Here is a 14748-nt window from a genome sequence, read left to right as displayed (position 1 = left end):
AAGCTTATCTTTTGACAGACAATGTCATATATAAAAGTTTCCTCAGAAAATGACCCAAAACTCATAATCTACACTCAATCGACACAAAACTTAAGGCTACTTGAATTTTATTATTTTTTTTAATATATAATGTATTACTAATGAAACAACTACTGCTTTCCTACATGAGGCAGCATGCCCCCACTTGGGACCCTACTTGGCACAGTGAGCTTGTTATGTACATCTCAAAAGCTGGAAACCCTTCGGGAGACCTTCTAGAGAGCAAAATGCTATGCTCTGTTCTTCTAGGACAGAATATGGGTGAAATCATGGAAGGGTCACAGACTGAGAGGTTGGTTGTGGCTGCCTTTCAGTGGAAGCTGGATTAGAGGCAGCGTAGATGGTTTTGGCCGCTGACTTGAATGGCATTCACAGTTAAAGAGCCCTGGCCTGTGAGCCAGCCCAGCCCAGCTGCTTGGATCAGGTCTTGGACAGGTAGCAGGGAGGCAAACAAGATACAGTGAAATATGAAGTAATGATCATTACAGAAAATGAATGGAGGAAAGAGAGAATATCCCTCTCATGTAAATCTGATAACATCATTACATGATTAATATTGGGCAGTTTGCTCATTATGTTTTCTTTCAGAGATGTCAGCACAGGCAACTAGGAACCAAACAATAACAAATCAATCCTATTGTTCCTGAATATAATTAGGCACAATATTTGGAAAAGACTGATATCATGTTTTCCGGAAATAACACTAGTCACTGTCATATTTTCAATACTTACTGCAAAAAACTCAAGGACTTCAGAACTCAGACTGTATACGTCAAATTGCATCTGAAACACTGAGTACACTGGAGATTAGAAAACAAAAGTGCTTTTTTTTTCTTTTCAACATGAGCAAAACCATTTTCTCTTCTTTCAAGCTTTCCCTGCTCTCTGAAGTTAAAATGCTTTTAACTAAAAATTAACAATAAAAAAAGACAATCCCTATGCACCAATCACACAGGCATGAAACTTCCGCCCACAACAGTGATGTTGAAGAGAAGCAACATTGTCATTAACTAAGTATGTCCTTAAGTGTCAGGAATGAAGTCTAGAAAATTAAATTACAGACAAGCTCGAACAGTAAGATCAGGCAGAATGAAGTCTCTCAGAACAATGGACAGGGACAATGGAGAGTCAAATCACTGCAATAATACCTATTCCTGCCATAAGGAAAACAAAATAGATTATATAATTCAGAAGTATTTAATGAGCAGAAAAAGTGTGGTGTTTTATAAGAAAAGAAAAAAAAAAGGGGGGGGACTCTATGCTTTGAAAGGATTTGTAGTTGCAACTTCTCCTTCCAGCATTAAAGTAAAAATTCTGAAATTGGGTACCAAAGGTCAGCATGGTAGTGCTGGTTAATACACAGCACTACCCACATTTCCCCACATTAAATAAGATCTCAGAAGATAAAATGGTTTCTTACTACGCAACTGTAATTGTTTTCCTTTATGTTTTTTTGATTAAATTAAATGGGTTGCTGAGATTCCTTCAATAACTTTAATAGTTCTCCATTGAAATGATGTAGAAATTAAAACATCACTTTCTCCATCATGAGCAAAAAATAGCAGATAGGAAAGAATGATGACAATACATGTAGACAAACCATGTGTGCAGAAGTGAATTGTAGAATGATGTTCAAATATATTTTCTAAAAAATTCCATAATGTAGCCAGAAATCACTTAATAAATTAACCACTTCCAAGCAAAACTTTCAACCAGACATATTCCTACAGCAATAAACAGAATAATAATGGTCCCTTAGTTATCCAGTAATCTAATAAAACTTAAAATAGATTTAACATTTCTGGGTTTAATGATTCCAATTTTAGACAATACTCCTAGCATGGAAATGGTAAATTTTGGACCAAACCTTCCTTATGGTGACCCTTTACTTACATTAAAATATACAAAACCCAGGTAACATAGCATCAGATTGCTGACCATGGTTTTAAGTAGGTTCCATGAAGTTCATGTAAAGAAAAAATACTGGTTTATTAGTATCTATTATACCTTAAAAAAGTCATTGTATACATAGAGTTCTAGTTCCTTACACGTCCATAGATGTATGCACAGATGGAAATATGTCAGGCCTCATGTGTTTATAACTGTATAATACCCAACCTAGCTATATAATTACCTAACTAAAAATTACTTACCCTGCACTAATGGGAGCTTTTTGAGATTTATTGTTCATACACACATTCCACTGCTAATACACATGTACTTCATGGTAAAAGAGATTAAATATTTGAGGTTAGTGGTATCCTTTCCGTGCACACACAAGCCAAATCTTTGTATTTGTCTCCTGTTACTCTGAGTAGCTTTTTCTCTTTTGACAATAACATCCATACGTGCACATCCCAATTAGTAGAGCATTTCATCTGGTTGTGTAGTATCATAATACCAGAAAAGCAAGCAAAGCACCACACAGTGCTGAATGATATCCTGGAGGTGGATGTTTCACAGAGCATTACATGACCACTGGAAATATGAATACACATTTGTACATTTGTCTTTTGTCTGCAATTACAGTGGCTGCTGTTTCATCATGTATACAAGGACCAGTTTTGATAACCTTTCTTCAGATAAACTTAAAAACATAGCCAAAGCACTGAAAAAAACTTTTGCTCTTCTTTATCTCAGTTGTTAGGGCAGCAGATTGACAGAACAGTGTATTGACAGTGAGTCTTAGGCAACTTTCCTCGTTGTTCATATGAATTCTGGGTCCGTTCACTGAAGATGATAAAATGTAACTTGGTTTTGACAAGCTCTGTGGACGCTCTCCTAAGTATGGCAGAAAAGGAGCCTTTGGCTTGGTTTGCCTCCATTGGTGAGAAGGATTGTCTCCAAATGAGCACCTCCTGCGTTCTTCAAAGAGCAGTTTTCTAGGAAAGGTGTGGAAACCTGCAGGCTCTCCCCACTTCTTGGGTAGTTTCTCCTACAACAGCAGACACGGTTCACAGTTGGAACTTTGCAGATCCCTTTTTTTTTCCTTGCCTTTTTGCCAAAGGCTGACCTCAGTTGGGCAGCAGCGGTTGGGAGGCAGTCTGCAGGTTTAGTCTTACTGTAGTCATCATGCATGTAAGCTCAAAAGCTGAAGCATATCAAAGCTAAACTAGTCCCCAGATATATTCTTTCCTTAATTAATTTTTTGTTCTTTTTCCTCAAATCTCTCATTGTGCTTCCATTGCTTTCAGAGAGTAATACAGAGAGTTCTCCTGTGACTAATTTTTTCCCTATAAAATATGCTCAATTACCACAAAGTGCTGTGTAGAAGAGTGGAAAATGTGTTTCTATTCAAAAGCATTTAGTTCAAATCCTACCAAAGTTCTATTTTTCATTTAGAAATGTTATAACCTCCCCATCAATTATATTGCCAGTTCAACTTTCTTAAAGCAAGAAGCGAATAAGCGGAAGAAAGGTCCAAAAAAAATGACTTCCTGATCACTTTTAGTAACCATATCTTCAGCTGCAATCCCCAGAAAATCCTCTTGCTATTGTCACTGTTATTTAAAAATAAATATGGGCTGTGGAGGAGATATATTTTCTTCTAAAGAAAGAGAGAGATTCTGTCTCCATTAGTTATCGCTGACCCTCAAAGACAGGGCAGATATATACTATGAAAGACTTAGACACTTCAGAAGGTTTTAAAAATGTTTTCCACTCGTTTTCTTACAAGGCATTATTGCATTTGGAATATACAATACGGCAAGGCAGTAGTGCACAATTAATTCTCAGAGGGGAGCTCACTGCATAAGGAACACAGGATATGGCTTGTTATGAACCAGATAGCTACAAAACAGGTTTTGATGGCTTTGTGACCAAAAAAAGTAAGAAACAAAGAAAACTCTGAAAATCTTTCCAGTGATTAAAATAAAATTGGAAAACTAAATTGTCTTAAAATTTGGTGTTGTCGACTTTAAATATAGTTTCTATTCTAACTCAAGGCAAATTCTACAGACTGATTACAAAACCAGTGAAAATAAGATGCTGACACAATGTCAACTTTAGAGTAATAATTGCACTGCTATAATAAGCTGTTTAATTGTTGTTTATTGTAATTAAAATCTCATGGCACACCAGAGTTGCAATTTTCTTTTCCATGTCAGCAAGGTTTCCTTTTATAGAACAGTTTGCCCAAAGCAACCAGTGATGTTACTAGACAGACATTAATCAAAGGACCTTACAAAGCTACACCTGGTATCCTTGAGGCAAAATGTTCACCAAAACACAAATTCCACATAAATAGGAGCACAGTGGTTATGGGGGCATTGCTATACTTGAAAACAAAAATTTTACAATTAATTTTTAAGTATCTATTATGTGAAGGAATATTCATAAGCCAATATTATTCATTTAATGACCAAAATACCTCTCATTGAGAAGACTGACAGCTAATTATAATTAACAAGACCAATAATTTTCCCATATCCATTTTCCAGATGTTAATATAAACTAGACTGACAACACAGATAGACGTAACAAAGCAGTCTAAGAGAATTCATTTGCACCTGCTCAATACCAAAACATCACAGAGGTCAGCAGAAAATTCAGAGTTAATTTTAAGATTTTGGTAACTTGAAATGATATCTGGCCTCCGTGGAACACTGAGGGCAAACTCAATGAAAATTTATACCACCAAAGAAATCTGGATTAAAAAAAAAAAAAGAACCCTAAAGATAATTAATATCACTTTTACATAGTGCATCTGTAATGCTGAAGCTTAATGTGAAATAAACACTTGAGTCAAGTTAATCTGATGCTAAAATGATTGGGCAATTTATTACAGCTTAAGAAGGACATTGCCACGAGAACAGGAAATAAAGGTTTTAAAACTTGGGGTAATTATTTTCAATCAGAGCTGCTTTCAAGGTCAAATGTTTAATACTAGCCATTATTTTCTCTCTGCTAACTTTGGCAGGCATTTCACATGTCTCATCCATAAATAATTAAGGAAGTAACTGCTGTATCAGCTTAAACCTTGGAGAAAAACTTGAGTGTCCAAGGTAAAGATTTTATTCGGGTTTTAGTTTCCCCAAAAGACAGCAATATACAGTTTATCTGACCTAACAAATACTGCCTACTGCTTTCTAATTCAGCAATATAAACATTTCCTAATAAGCTTTCTTTGTGATTTATTTTTCCATTTGGACCATACTCAGCTACTTCAGCAAATTGAGACAAATAACAAAACCAAAAGCTCTCTGCAAATGCAACCTGTTAACACAAAAGAAATTAAATGGAATTTAAGCTGCTGGCAGGCAAGGATGAAGTAATATTTGATATGGGTTTTATTCTACTAATATTGTAACTATTTAAAATGAAGCAATATTGGGAAGAGAGTGGAGGTACTACGTTTGTTTTCAATTTGCTTGCTATTATACAAAGTTCTATATCTAATAATGCCTTTATATTAGCCAGGTATTTATATCAGAATATTCACTATAGACTGGAACGTTGGCATCAAAGAGCAAAAATAAGTGAGGGAAACAAGTGGGTTATAACATGCTGTGGTGTTAAATTCTGAAATGAACCTTACTTGCTAAGCATCAGCTTCTTGCACTAGAGTGTCGATGTCCTCTGTATTAATCATATTTGGCTTTTCAGATCACAATTTCAGTAAAGATTCTATACAACTAAGTATGTTCATTCCAATTCAGTAAATGTTGAAGTACATACTTAACATTCTTTAAAGCAAAATAAGAGTAAAAGGTAATTATATGCTTGTTCTAACACTAAGCAAACTTTTAAATCTTTTTTTCTGGTTTTTTTTTTCTTTTTTGTGAGTCTACTTATATTCAAATAAATGTTCTTACTGAGTATACATGTAATTTGGGGAGTTAACCAAGGAATCAGTATTTTAGAAATGCTTGAATATAATTTGAGGTTGATTTTTACACATCAAAACTTCAACACAAAGATATTGTAAATTGAAAGGAAGCCTTGGAAGTTGTAAAGAGAAGTCACCCTAAATTACAAGAAGAAATCAAGCACAACATTTACATACCTGCATATGCAATAATGCTTTTTAAAGAAAGAAAAATAAAGTCTGAATTCTCTTCAGCATTGGTAAAAATATATGGCATTTGAAGACAAAAGGAAAAACTGTGAATCCAAGTATCTACATCCCTTTTAAATTTTTTTTTTGAAAATTTTGCACAGTAGTATTATTACTGAGGCCCTGAGTCAGCAAAACAATTAAGCAATTGGCTAATTTAAGCACATCTACTCCTTATTGAAATGTAAGAAAATTACAGCTAAAAACCTCTCCCAAGTATCCTCAGTCTTAAAATTCTACTCATTCTGTTTGCTTTTGATTATTTTAAAATTACTCAATCTTTTATAAAAATATGTTATTATAAGCACAAAAATAGGTGTCTAGTCAACGTATGCTTGCATTAACTTGAACCCTACATTCTTTTCCAAGGTTTCTTAAGCTCAGCATTTCTTGTTGAACAGCATTTAATGCATTTCTGTGTGATCTGGTTTCTCACAAAGCAGCTATATCACTGCCTACAAGAAGAAAAGAGTGAAGAAGCATATCTAATAAAAAATTCCAACCTGCACAAACCTCCTGTTTAACTTATTTCTGCTAAAAGTAAAGCAGAAAAGTTAAAACCTTTCCCTTTGCTGTAGTCACAAATGAACAATGTTCACACTTACAGACATTCTAATGGATATAATAGCTTCTCTACTGCACCATATTAGTCAGTTATTATTAACTATTAAACCAATTACTGAGGATTGACTTCTGAAAACTAACTCTTGTACATAGCCCTCTAAAACTAAATGCCTACTGGTTCACATTACAGAAGCCATTGGGGAATATATGTTGGAATATATGGTCCAGTTTTGTAAAAAGAATCTCACATTAACATGGTGTCTGTTGAGTAATTCTGTAGGACGCATTACAATTTCAATCTTCAGGACAGGGTCAAACACAGAGACTCATTTTCATGTCTTTCCTCTCTGGGACATGATAATTTAGAAAGCAGCTTGCTTTGCCCCAGGAAAAAAATTCATGCTCAGAGTTTTCCATATGTCATTCCTTTAAAATGTTTCTTAATTTAGAATGAAGCCCTTAAATTAAACTGAAAGGTGTATATTGGTAACAGTGTCTACAAGGATGTACACTCACTGGAGAAACCTCTCCCTTGGAGAGTTTTTTCTCCAAATCTTTTAGAATTGCTCTGTAATCTGAAAGCTTGTTACACTCTTAGCTTTTAAGACTGGCACAATGCAGAGACAAAATATGCTAAAACACTTAACGGAGTAATACTTTATGTTGCTATTGGGGAAATGATAGTCATAGATGAGTTATGTCTTTGGTATCTTTTCCAGTAGCACCAACAAATCATGGACTAGAACACAAATTAGCTGGTACGAACAGACCTTAACTATGTAGAAGATCTTGAAATTTTATGATAAAACATCATACCTCAGTAGACTGAAAAGACAGAGGAAGGTTCTGTCTGCAGCTCTTACAGCATAAATTTTCATTCTTCAGGCAAATTTAGTGACTTCAAAAATAGGATCCCTGGAGGCTCTATCATGGTATATCTGCAATGGTCCATCAAAACAGAAACTACCTGCTTCAGCTTGTAGGTAAAGCAGTGCAAAGCCTCTTGGCTTTTCCTTGCTCACTAATTTTCAGACTTTCCTATGCTTCCAGCTCTTCTGGGAAACCACAGTCTGCACAGTTGTAAACAGCTGGATGCCAGGTTACACAAAATTCCATGTACACATGAGAAACCTACATCTTTATGCACTTATAGATGATTGGCCATAAATGTACTTAATACCTTCAGCCAATGGTAGAGGAAAGTTGGAGGGGAAGGCTGAACTCAGTGTTTTAACTTCTGAGTTAACATTAACTTCTAGAAAAAAATAATGTGCGAACAGATAAACCCTAGTTCTAGGCCTGTCGTTAGTCCCACCCTGCAATGGCACCTCTCCAGTTCCTCAGAAAAGAAATCATTTTGTCAATGCCTCCAATTTCAAGCTTCTTTATTTTGTCTAATCACAGATGTCATATCTTTCCAGTGCCATGGAAGAGCAGAATATTTTTACATCATATTTTAGCAGATGGAATCCATTCCAGCCAAATTTATCACTGCCAGATGGCTGACCCTTATTTACTGATGAAAAGTTAGACACAGAGATAAACTTTTGTCAGTTAAAACATCCAAATTTTCTGCATGAAAATGGCAGGGCAGCTCTTCCCTCATCATTTCCACCAGCACCAAGAAATCATCAGCTTCCACCAGGTCGATCTCTAGCAATAAAACAACAAGCCTCATGTGAGATTGTAACATCTTCTGAATGAATCACAAGATTAGCCAGGAGAGGATTTAGACCTTTGATACTGCAATTCATAAGCAAAATAGTAAACTATCATTCAATAGCACTAATCCTGTATTTGAAATTAATCCATTTTTCAGTGTTTACAAGATAAAAGCCCCAGGTACAATGGGGCAAGTGTGCAATGGGAGATCAAAGTGTTTGCAGGTGATACAGATACATGTAATATATTACATACATTATTGGTTACTTTCTTAGTTGAAGAATAAGAATAAGCTCTGGTCCCAGAAAGCTTGCACAGGATGAACATTTCAGTATCCAGGCAAAGATAAACACCATCAGCATCTTACCAAAAGATTAAAATATGCTAAGTTTGTCTACTGAATTTATAGGCTTCAATTTCATCCCAGAGCAGTTCTATACCGTGTTCTGTATTTAACAGTTTAGTAATTGGGTTCTGCTTTTGAGAACAGAGTTAAATGGTGCATATAAAGACATTTAGAGATGTAGAAAGGAAAGGCACAATGAAGGACAGACACAGGAAAGTAGGTAACCCTGAGCTGCTGATTTGTAGACCTGAATTAGATAGCAAACATGAACTCCAACAAGAGATGTTAAGTGATTCTGCAATTTGTAAGCTGTGCTGTGTAAAGCAACATTGCATTACATTTCCCTGAAACAGCTCTGACTGAAAAATAACAAACCAGTGACAAAAAAGTTGTAACACCAATGCAAGCATTATTACTCTCTCCATCTTTTGCCTGTAAATAGTAGAATCTTCTTTTAAAACCCTCTTCCTGTCTGCAGACTACCTATACATCCTACAGTAATTCACCTATCACACCTCCTGTTTCACAGAGAGATGTTTCTCAGAATCTGATATGATAGCTAATGGAATTTTTAAAAAGTTCATCTCCTCTCTCCGACTAATAAGAGCAAATGCACGCAGTATAATTATTTGTTTGCTGTAATTTTTCATTAATGCATTTTAAATGACAACATAAATTTATCTTCCAGACTAAAACTGGAATCCAGTGTTCCAATTCCCAGTTTGTCAGTATATTAGAAAAGAGTAACATTTATAGGGCTTAAATCTTAATGTTTCCACAGTAAAGCAGCTACTAACTAGCTGCCTAGAAGGTAAGAAGCTTCCTCTGTGGTCATGATATTTAATAGTTGTCCACTGCTGGTTTTCTTACAGCTTTTTCTGAAACATCTGGGACTGAACACTGACTGGGACAACATGCTGGCTTAGTGGGACTGAGGTAATGTGCAGCTTCAGTATTACATGTGGCTTAAAGACAGGTGTGTTTTCCTAAACCACATGGTATACAGATAACACAAAAGAACTGCACTGTGAGCATTTAATGGGAATTTTATACTTTTTTCAGAAGTGTGCAGTAATAATCCTGTCAGAAAAGAACATAAATTCAAATCAAACATCTGATCTATTAAGATAATTTTTACTTTCAAATTACAAGATCAGGAACAACACGCAGTGTTATATATGAAATATATATGTGAGAAATATAGATATATTTCATCTTTATTGAAAGATATATGTATTTGTCCCTCATTGGCAAACACTGAAGCAAATAGTACACAAAAGGGACAATAAATGACACACAGTACAAATTAAAGGGCTTATTTTTTCCAGCATCTTTGTTTAGCCCCTACTTTAAAAGTAGAACATCTCTGTCTTTTTTTTCTTTAACTGCATTTTAGCTATTCTTTCTTCTACAAAATGCCAGATATGGGAAATCTACAGTAAAGGCTGCCATAACTCCATATAAAGACACGTTTTAGCCAGCATATGACAGAAGAAACCAAAAGGGTTGCTGATTATGGGAAATGTACATTCTTTTGTGTACCTCTCCTGCAAAGACGAGATACCAAGAGCATTAGTGAGAACAGTCTACCCTGCTCACTCCTGACTGTGTTATCCATGTTCATTTCTTTGGTTTGTCTGCTTCTAGTTCCTTTAAATAACACAGTAACAAATGAAATTTTACATCAGATTATAGGCACACATGCTTCAAATTTAGGATGTGAACAGGCAAAGGTTAAGGCGATACCTTCAGATCTATTGATAAAGAGGTATATGCAGTTAGAGATGTAGACCACTGTAGAATTACAGCTATTTCCCTCTTCCTGCACACATTCCTACACACAGTGCATAAAATTTACATGCATATACCTTTTGTATATAGAAATATCTCTCAAAGCAGTCCAGGAGGGAAATTAGCACTATTTCGTTATAGTCTTAATTCAAGTTTTCATTTAATTTGTTTCTCCCCTGTTTACCCTCAAACAGGAAGAAATCTTTGAACCTTCAGCACCATGAATAGACTTCCATGATGCAATGTGCAGGATCAACTCAATTCCTTGGGAAATTTTCAGGAAAAAGGTGCATCAAATAGGACAGGAGATCTGAGCAAGCTAGTTTACCTATGGAGCCTACCTTCACTTTCTCCAAATCAGTGGTCATAGATGGTACCTTGGGTATTAGCTCTAGACTGCAGCAAATAAAGGAAATAAAGCCTATTGTAAAAGCTGAATAAATCTCTTACAAGGAATAGTATCAGGTTACCTACATATAGCATGTCTCTGTATTACAGTTATGGCATAGTATATTTACCCTTATTAAATTGTTCAAGGTTAAATCTGAAAGTTAATATCTGTTTCTATTTGATATCAAGCTACTTAAACTGGTCTGTCCAAGGAACACTTCAAGAAACATGGAAATGCAGCTATGAGCTGATCACTAATAAGAAACTCTACCTTCCCTAAACACTCGATTTAATTTCCTCAAGCATAGCTGTTTTGGCAAAGGACACAACATTTCCTAGTATGGTGGCATAAAGCACACATGATCAGACAAATAGTGTTAAAATTATGAATAAATGTGCTCAAGATTATTTTCCTTGTTTGCTTTCCCTTTACTTTAGCAAGTAAAATTAATTCAGCCACATGCTGAAATGTAAAGAATACTGGAATACTAACATACTGGAAGAATGGCAGCACAGAAGCCTTTCTTTATGTGTGTGATGTTGCATTACCAGTGGATACTTCTTATCTCTGTTAGACACACACAAAAAGGTTGTATTGCCCCATAACTGTATCTATATCTGCTCAGCTGGAAGCTTTTCAAGTGAGATAATAAAGACATACAGAATCAAAGCATTCATCTGTGCTAAAGACAATGCTTTAATTACCAAGGAGAGATATTACAAACTAAAATAGATGTCTAGGACAGGATTGGACACTATAAACCATTTTAATTTCATTTCTAGGCAAAACTACACAGAGCTAAGATTCAATATTATTCAAAATGAAATTGCATGTAATGTTCTCTTTTACTTGCTGTTTACAAAGCACCAAATTGTAAAATTTAAGTAACAACAATGAATCTTTTTTTTTTAATGGTATCTGTAACCGTACGAAGAAATTCAACCCCCAATATTAGCTTAAATAAATTTAGACTTTCAATAAGGAAATGACTGCTACACAGAACAAATAATAGCAGCGAGTTCAAACATCAGCCTTAGGGTAACTTATTTCTTGGGAAAGTAGTTTAAGCTGAAATTTCAATTTCCTTGCTTATTTTATCAGATAGCTTTTTACTACAACACTTCAGTGCTCTGTGGAATACTTTTTCACAGTAAAGGATTGCTAGATCAGGCCTATGTTTAACACTCACACTTTTCAAGATGCGTATTTATCAAAATAAATGTTGCAATACAATCTATTTGCAAACTTTAGTAAACAATTCTGGAGGGAAGGAAAGTACGTGCAAAACCACATACCTAAAAAGAAGTCAGCAAGGCCAGTAAGAAATATTTTAAACTGATTATCAAATGAGATTCTGAAAATTCTAAATTGGCTTCACCCATTATTTTTATGTGCAGTAATAAAGCATGTGCTAGTGCTATACAGGCAATTAATACAGCAGCACTGACTTGTGAGAATTTCTTCATGCAAGCAGGTCTACGCTTTTTTCTTTAGTACTTAACCCACACTTTTCCAAAGGTTTACTTTCTTCTTCCTGTTGAGGAACTTCAGTTTTCACAATTTATCCTTCCAGCAAAATAATAATAATAATTAAAAAAAAAAACTGCTTTCATCATAGAAGGAGTTCTACAGTTATTTCTCCCTTTAAGCATTACTTTTTGGCTACATGTTCCTGAACAAAAGCATCACAGTAGGAATTGTTCTTTAGGTCACAATCTCAGCACTGAGAAGCAGTGGTTATAACTTGTGTGTTTTGGAGGCCTTTATTCTAACAGGCTCCATCAGCATTAAGCATTCATTCTTCTGCAAACTACACTATCCTGTTTTTCAATACTGAGATCAAGAGCAGTATAGCAGCCTGCTGTAGTCACTCACCATTTCCAGATATGTAGTTCTTCAGGGAAAAACATTAGAACCACTCTGTTTCTACCAAATAATGGACTTGCTCAATTTCAATTAAAATGTTGTGCTTGCCATAAGGGTACTACAGATCTATTAAAAATTCTTAAAGAACAGATAATTATCTATTAAAAAATACACAATTTTGAAATAATTTCTACAGATACCTATCATATTTCTATTGAACTTTATAGGTCAAATCCTTATTATGAAATCCCACTGTGGTCTTGTGTTCTAGGCAATAAAGCATAATTCATACCATGTGAAGTTTTGTGTTTATTGGCTTAAGAGAAACAGAACTGCTTATAGAAATCTTTAACGTGGCTTTTGCATCTTTCCTCCTACTGTCCCAATGGGCTGCTAAATTATGGTGCACTGAAAAAAAAACCCATGACGTGCACAAATTTTTTAGCCATTCACCATCCCAAGTATTCATAATGATGTTGCTTTTTGATCCTTCAATGTCAGCTCTTCCTATCACTGTGAAACAGAATTCACCAAGCGTTGGGTTGTTCACCCACTAATAGGGAACATGAGTTGGGATTAGACCATCACGAGACAGGTTAGTTTTACCCTACTGATGATGTGTTGTTGCAATAGTTTTTCTGCTCTGCTACGTACAAACCCCTAACCCAGAATCAGGTCATTTCCCAGTCATCTTCTGGGCTGGCCAGTTTTGCCCAGTCATTGCCAGTACCAGGCTTTTTCCAGTGGCTGTTAAGCCACTTCTCTTGGGGCACCTTGTTGTGCTTTTTAAAACATACTCAAATTTTTTAACATTACCTCTTCAGAACACATGGGTGAATTGTAACCTCCTTCTCCCCTTGACAGAGGCAGCATTAGACTATCTATATCGTTACAATATATATCATAGTGCTGAATAACTGCCTAGATTCATTAGCCTAGCATCTTTCTGATGGGATGACAAAAAAGAAAAACAACACTTCTTTTTTGTTAAAAGTTATATCCATCCCTGCCAACAGCGGAAAAACTTAATCTGAATGATTTTGTCACATAATTTCTTCTAAGAAGGAGAAAAGATACAAACAGGTAAAAATAAGGATATTTTCTGTCAAGAGCATAAACACCATTTCACATTTCCAAAAGTAACATGTGGTAGAGAAAAACATACAAATTTTGAAAAAAATAAGATCATGTACAAAAAATAAATACTTCAGCACATTTTAGATCATGTGTGTGATAAAGCTGTTTTCCTAGACAGACAAAGTGTGAAATTCTTGTCATGGTTTCTAGTCTAAATAATTTCAGTAGGTCACTATTCAGCATGTAGCCTGAAGCAGAACTCTCACTGAAGTGCTTACCATGTTCTGTGACACAGAGAATGTTTCCTCTTGTCCAGCATTTTCCCCTGATGAAGCAAAAGATTAATAGGATTAGATACCTTTCCTTGGATCAGTTTGGCAGTTTTTCAACCTTTTTGCAGCTTGTGAACATTTTACTGTTTTTCAAACATTTCCCCTTTGATTATTCCACCTTTGATCGGCTTTCTGACTCCCGGTGTCCCTCCCCCTTCTTTGCCCCTTTAATGAATGACATTGCTTTGAAAGCACCTGAAGACATTTTGGATGTTGTGTGTCACATTGGCTTCTGCTTGAGGGCAAGAGATTAAATACCCACTGAAGTGACAGCTCTCTCTCTCTGTAAAAAAACATTTTTAACAGAGTTCTCTCTCAGATACACCTATTTTTTGCATACTCCTGCTTTCTTCCTATGTCATTTCTGTTTCCCGGTTAATGCATGTATGCTTGTGAGAATTCATTTTCATAATGGGATGCTAGGGCACCAGCAATTAAAGAGAAAATGTAACACTGCTTTCATTTACAAAGGATATAACAATTTTATTGACTACAAAGAAACTTCCTCATTAAGACTACAGAAGAGGTGAAAATTTCTCTGGACTGTGCTTCTGGAGACTGAAGATACGTGAGCCAGCTCCTGCCCATCAGTCTTACAGCTGTGTGAGCGCAGCACCACAGCTTG

The sequence above is a fragment of the Falco punctatus genome, assembly GCF_963210335.1.
Source record: "Falco punctatus genome assembly, chromosome: 2".
Classification (NCBI taxonomy): domain Eukaryota; kingdom Metazoa; phylum Chordata; class Aves; order Falconiformes; family Falconidae; genus Falco; species Falco punctatus.
This window is presented reverse-complemented; position numbering follows the sequence as displayed.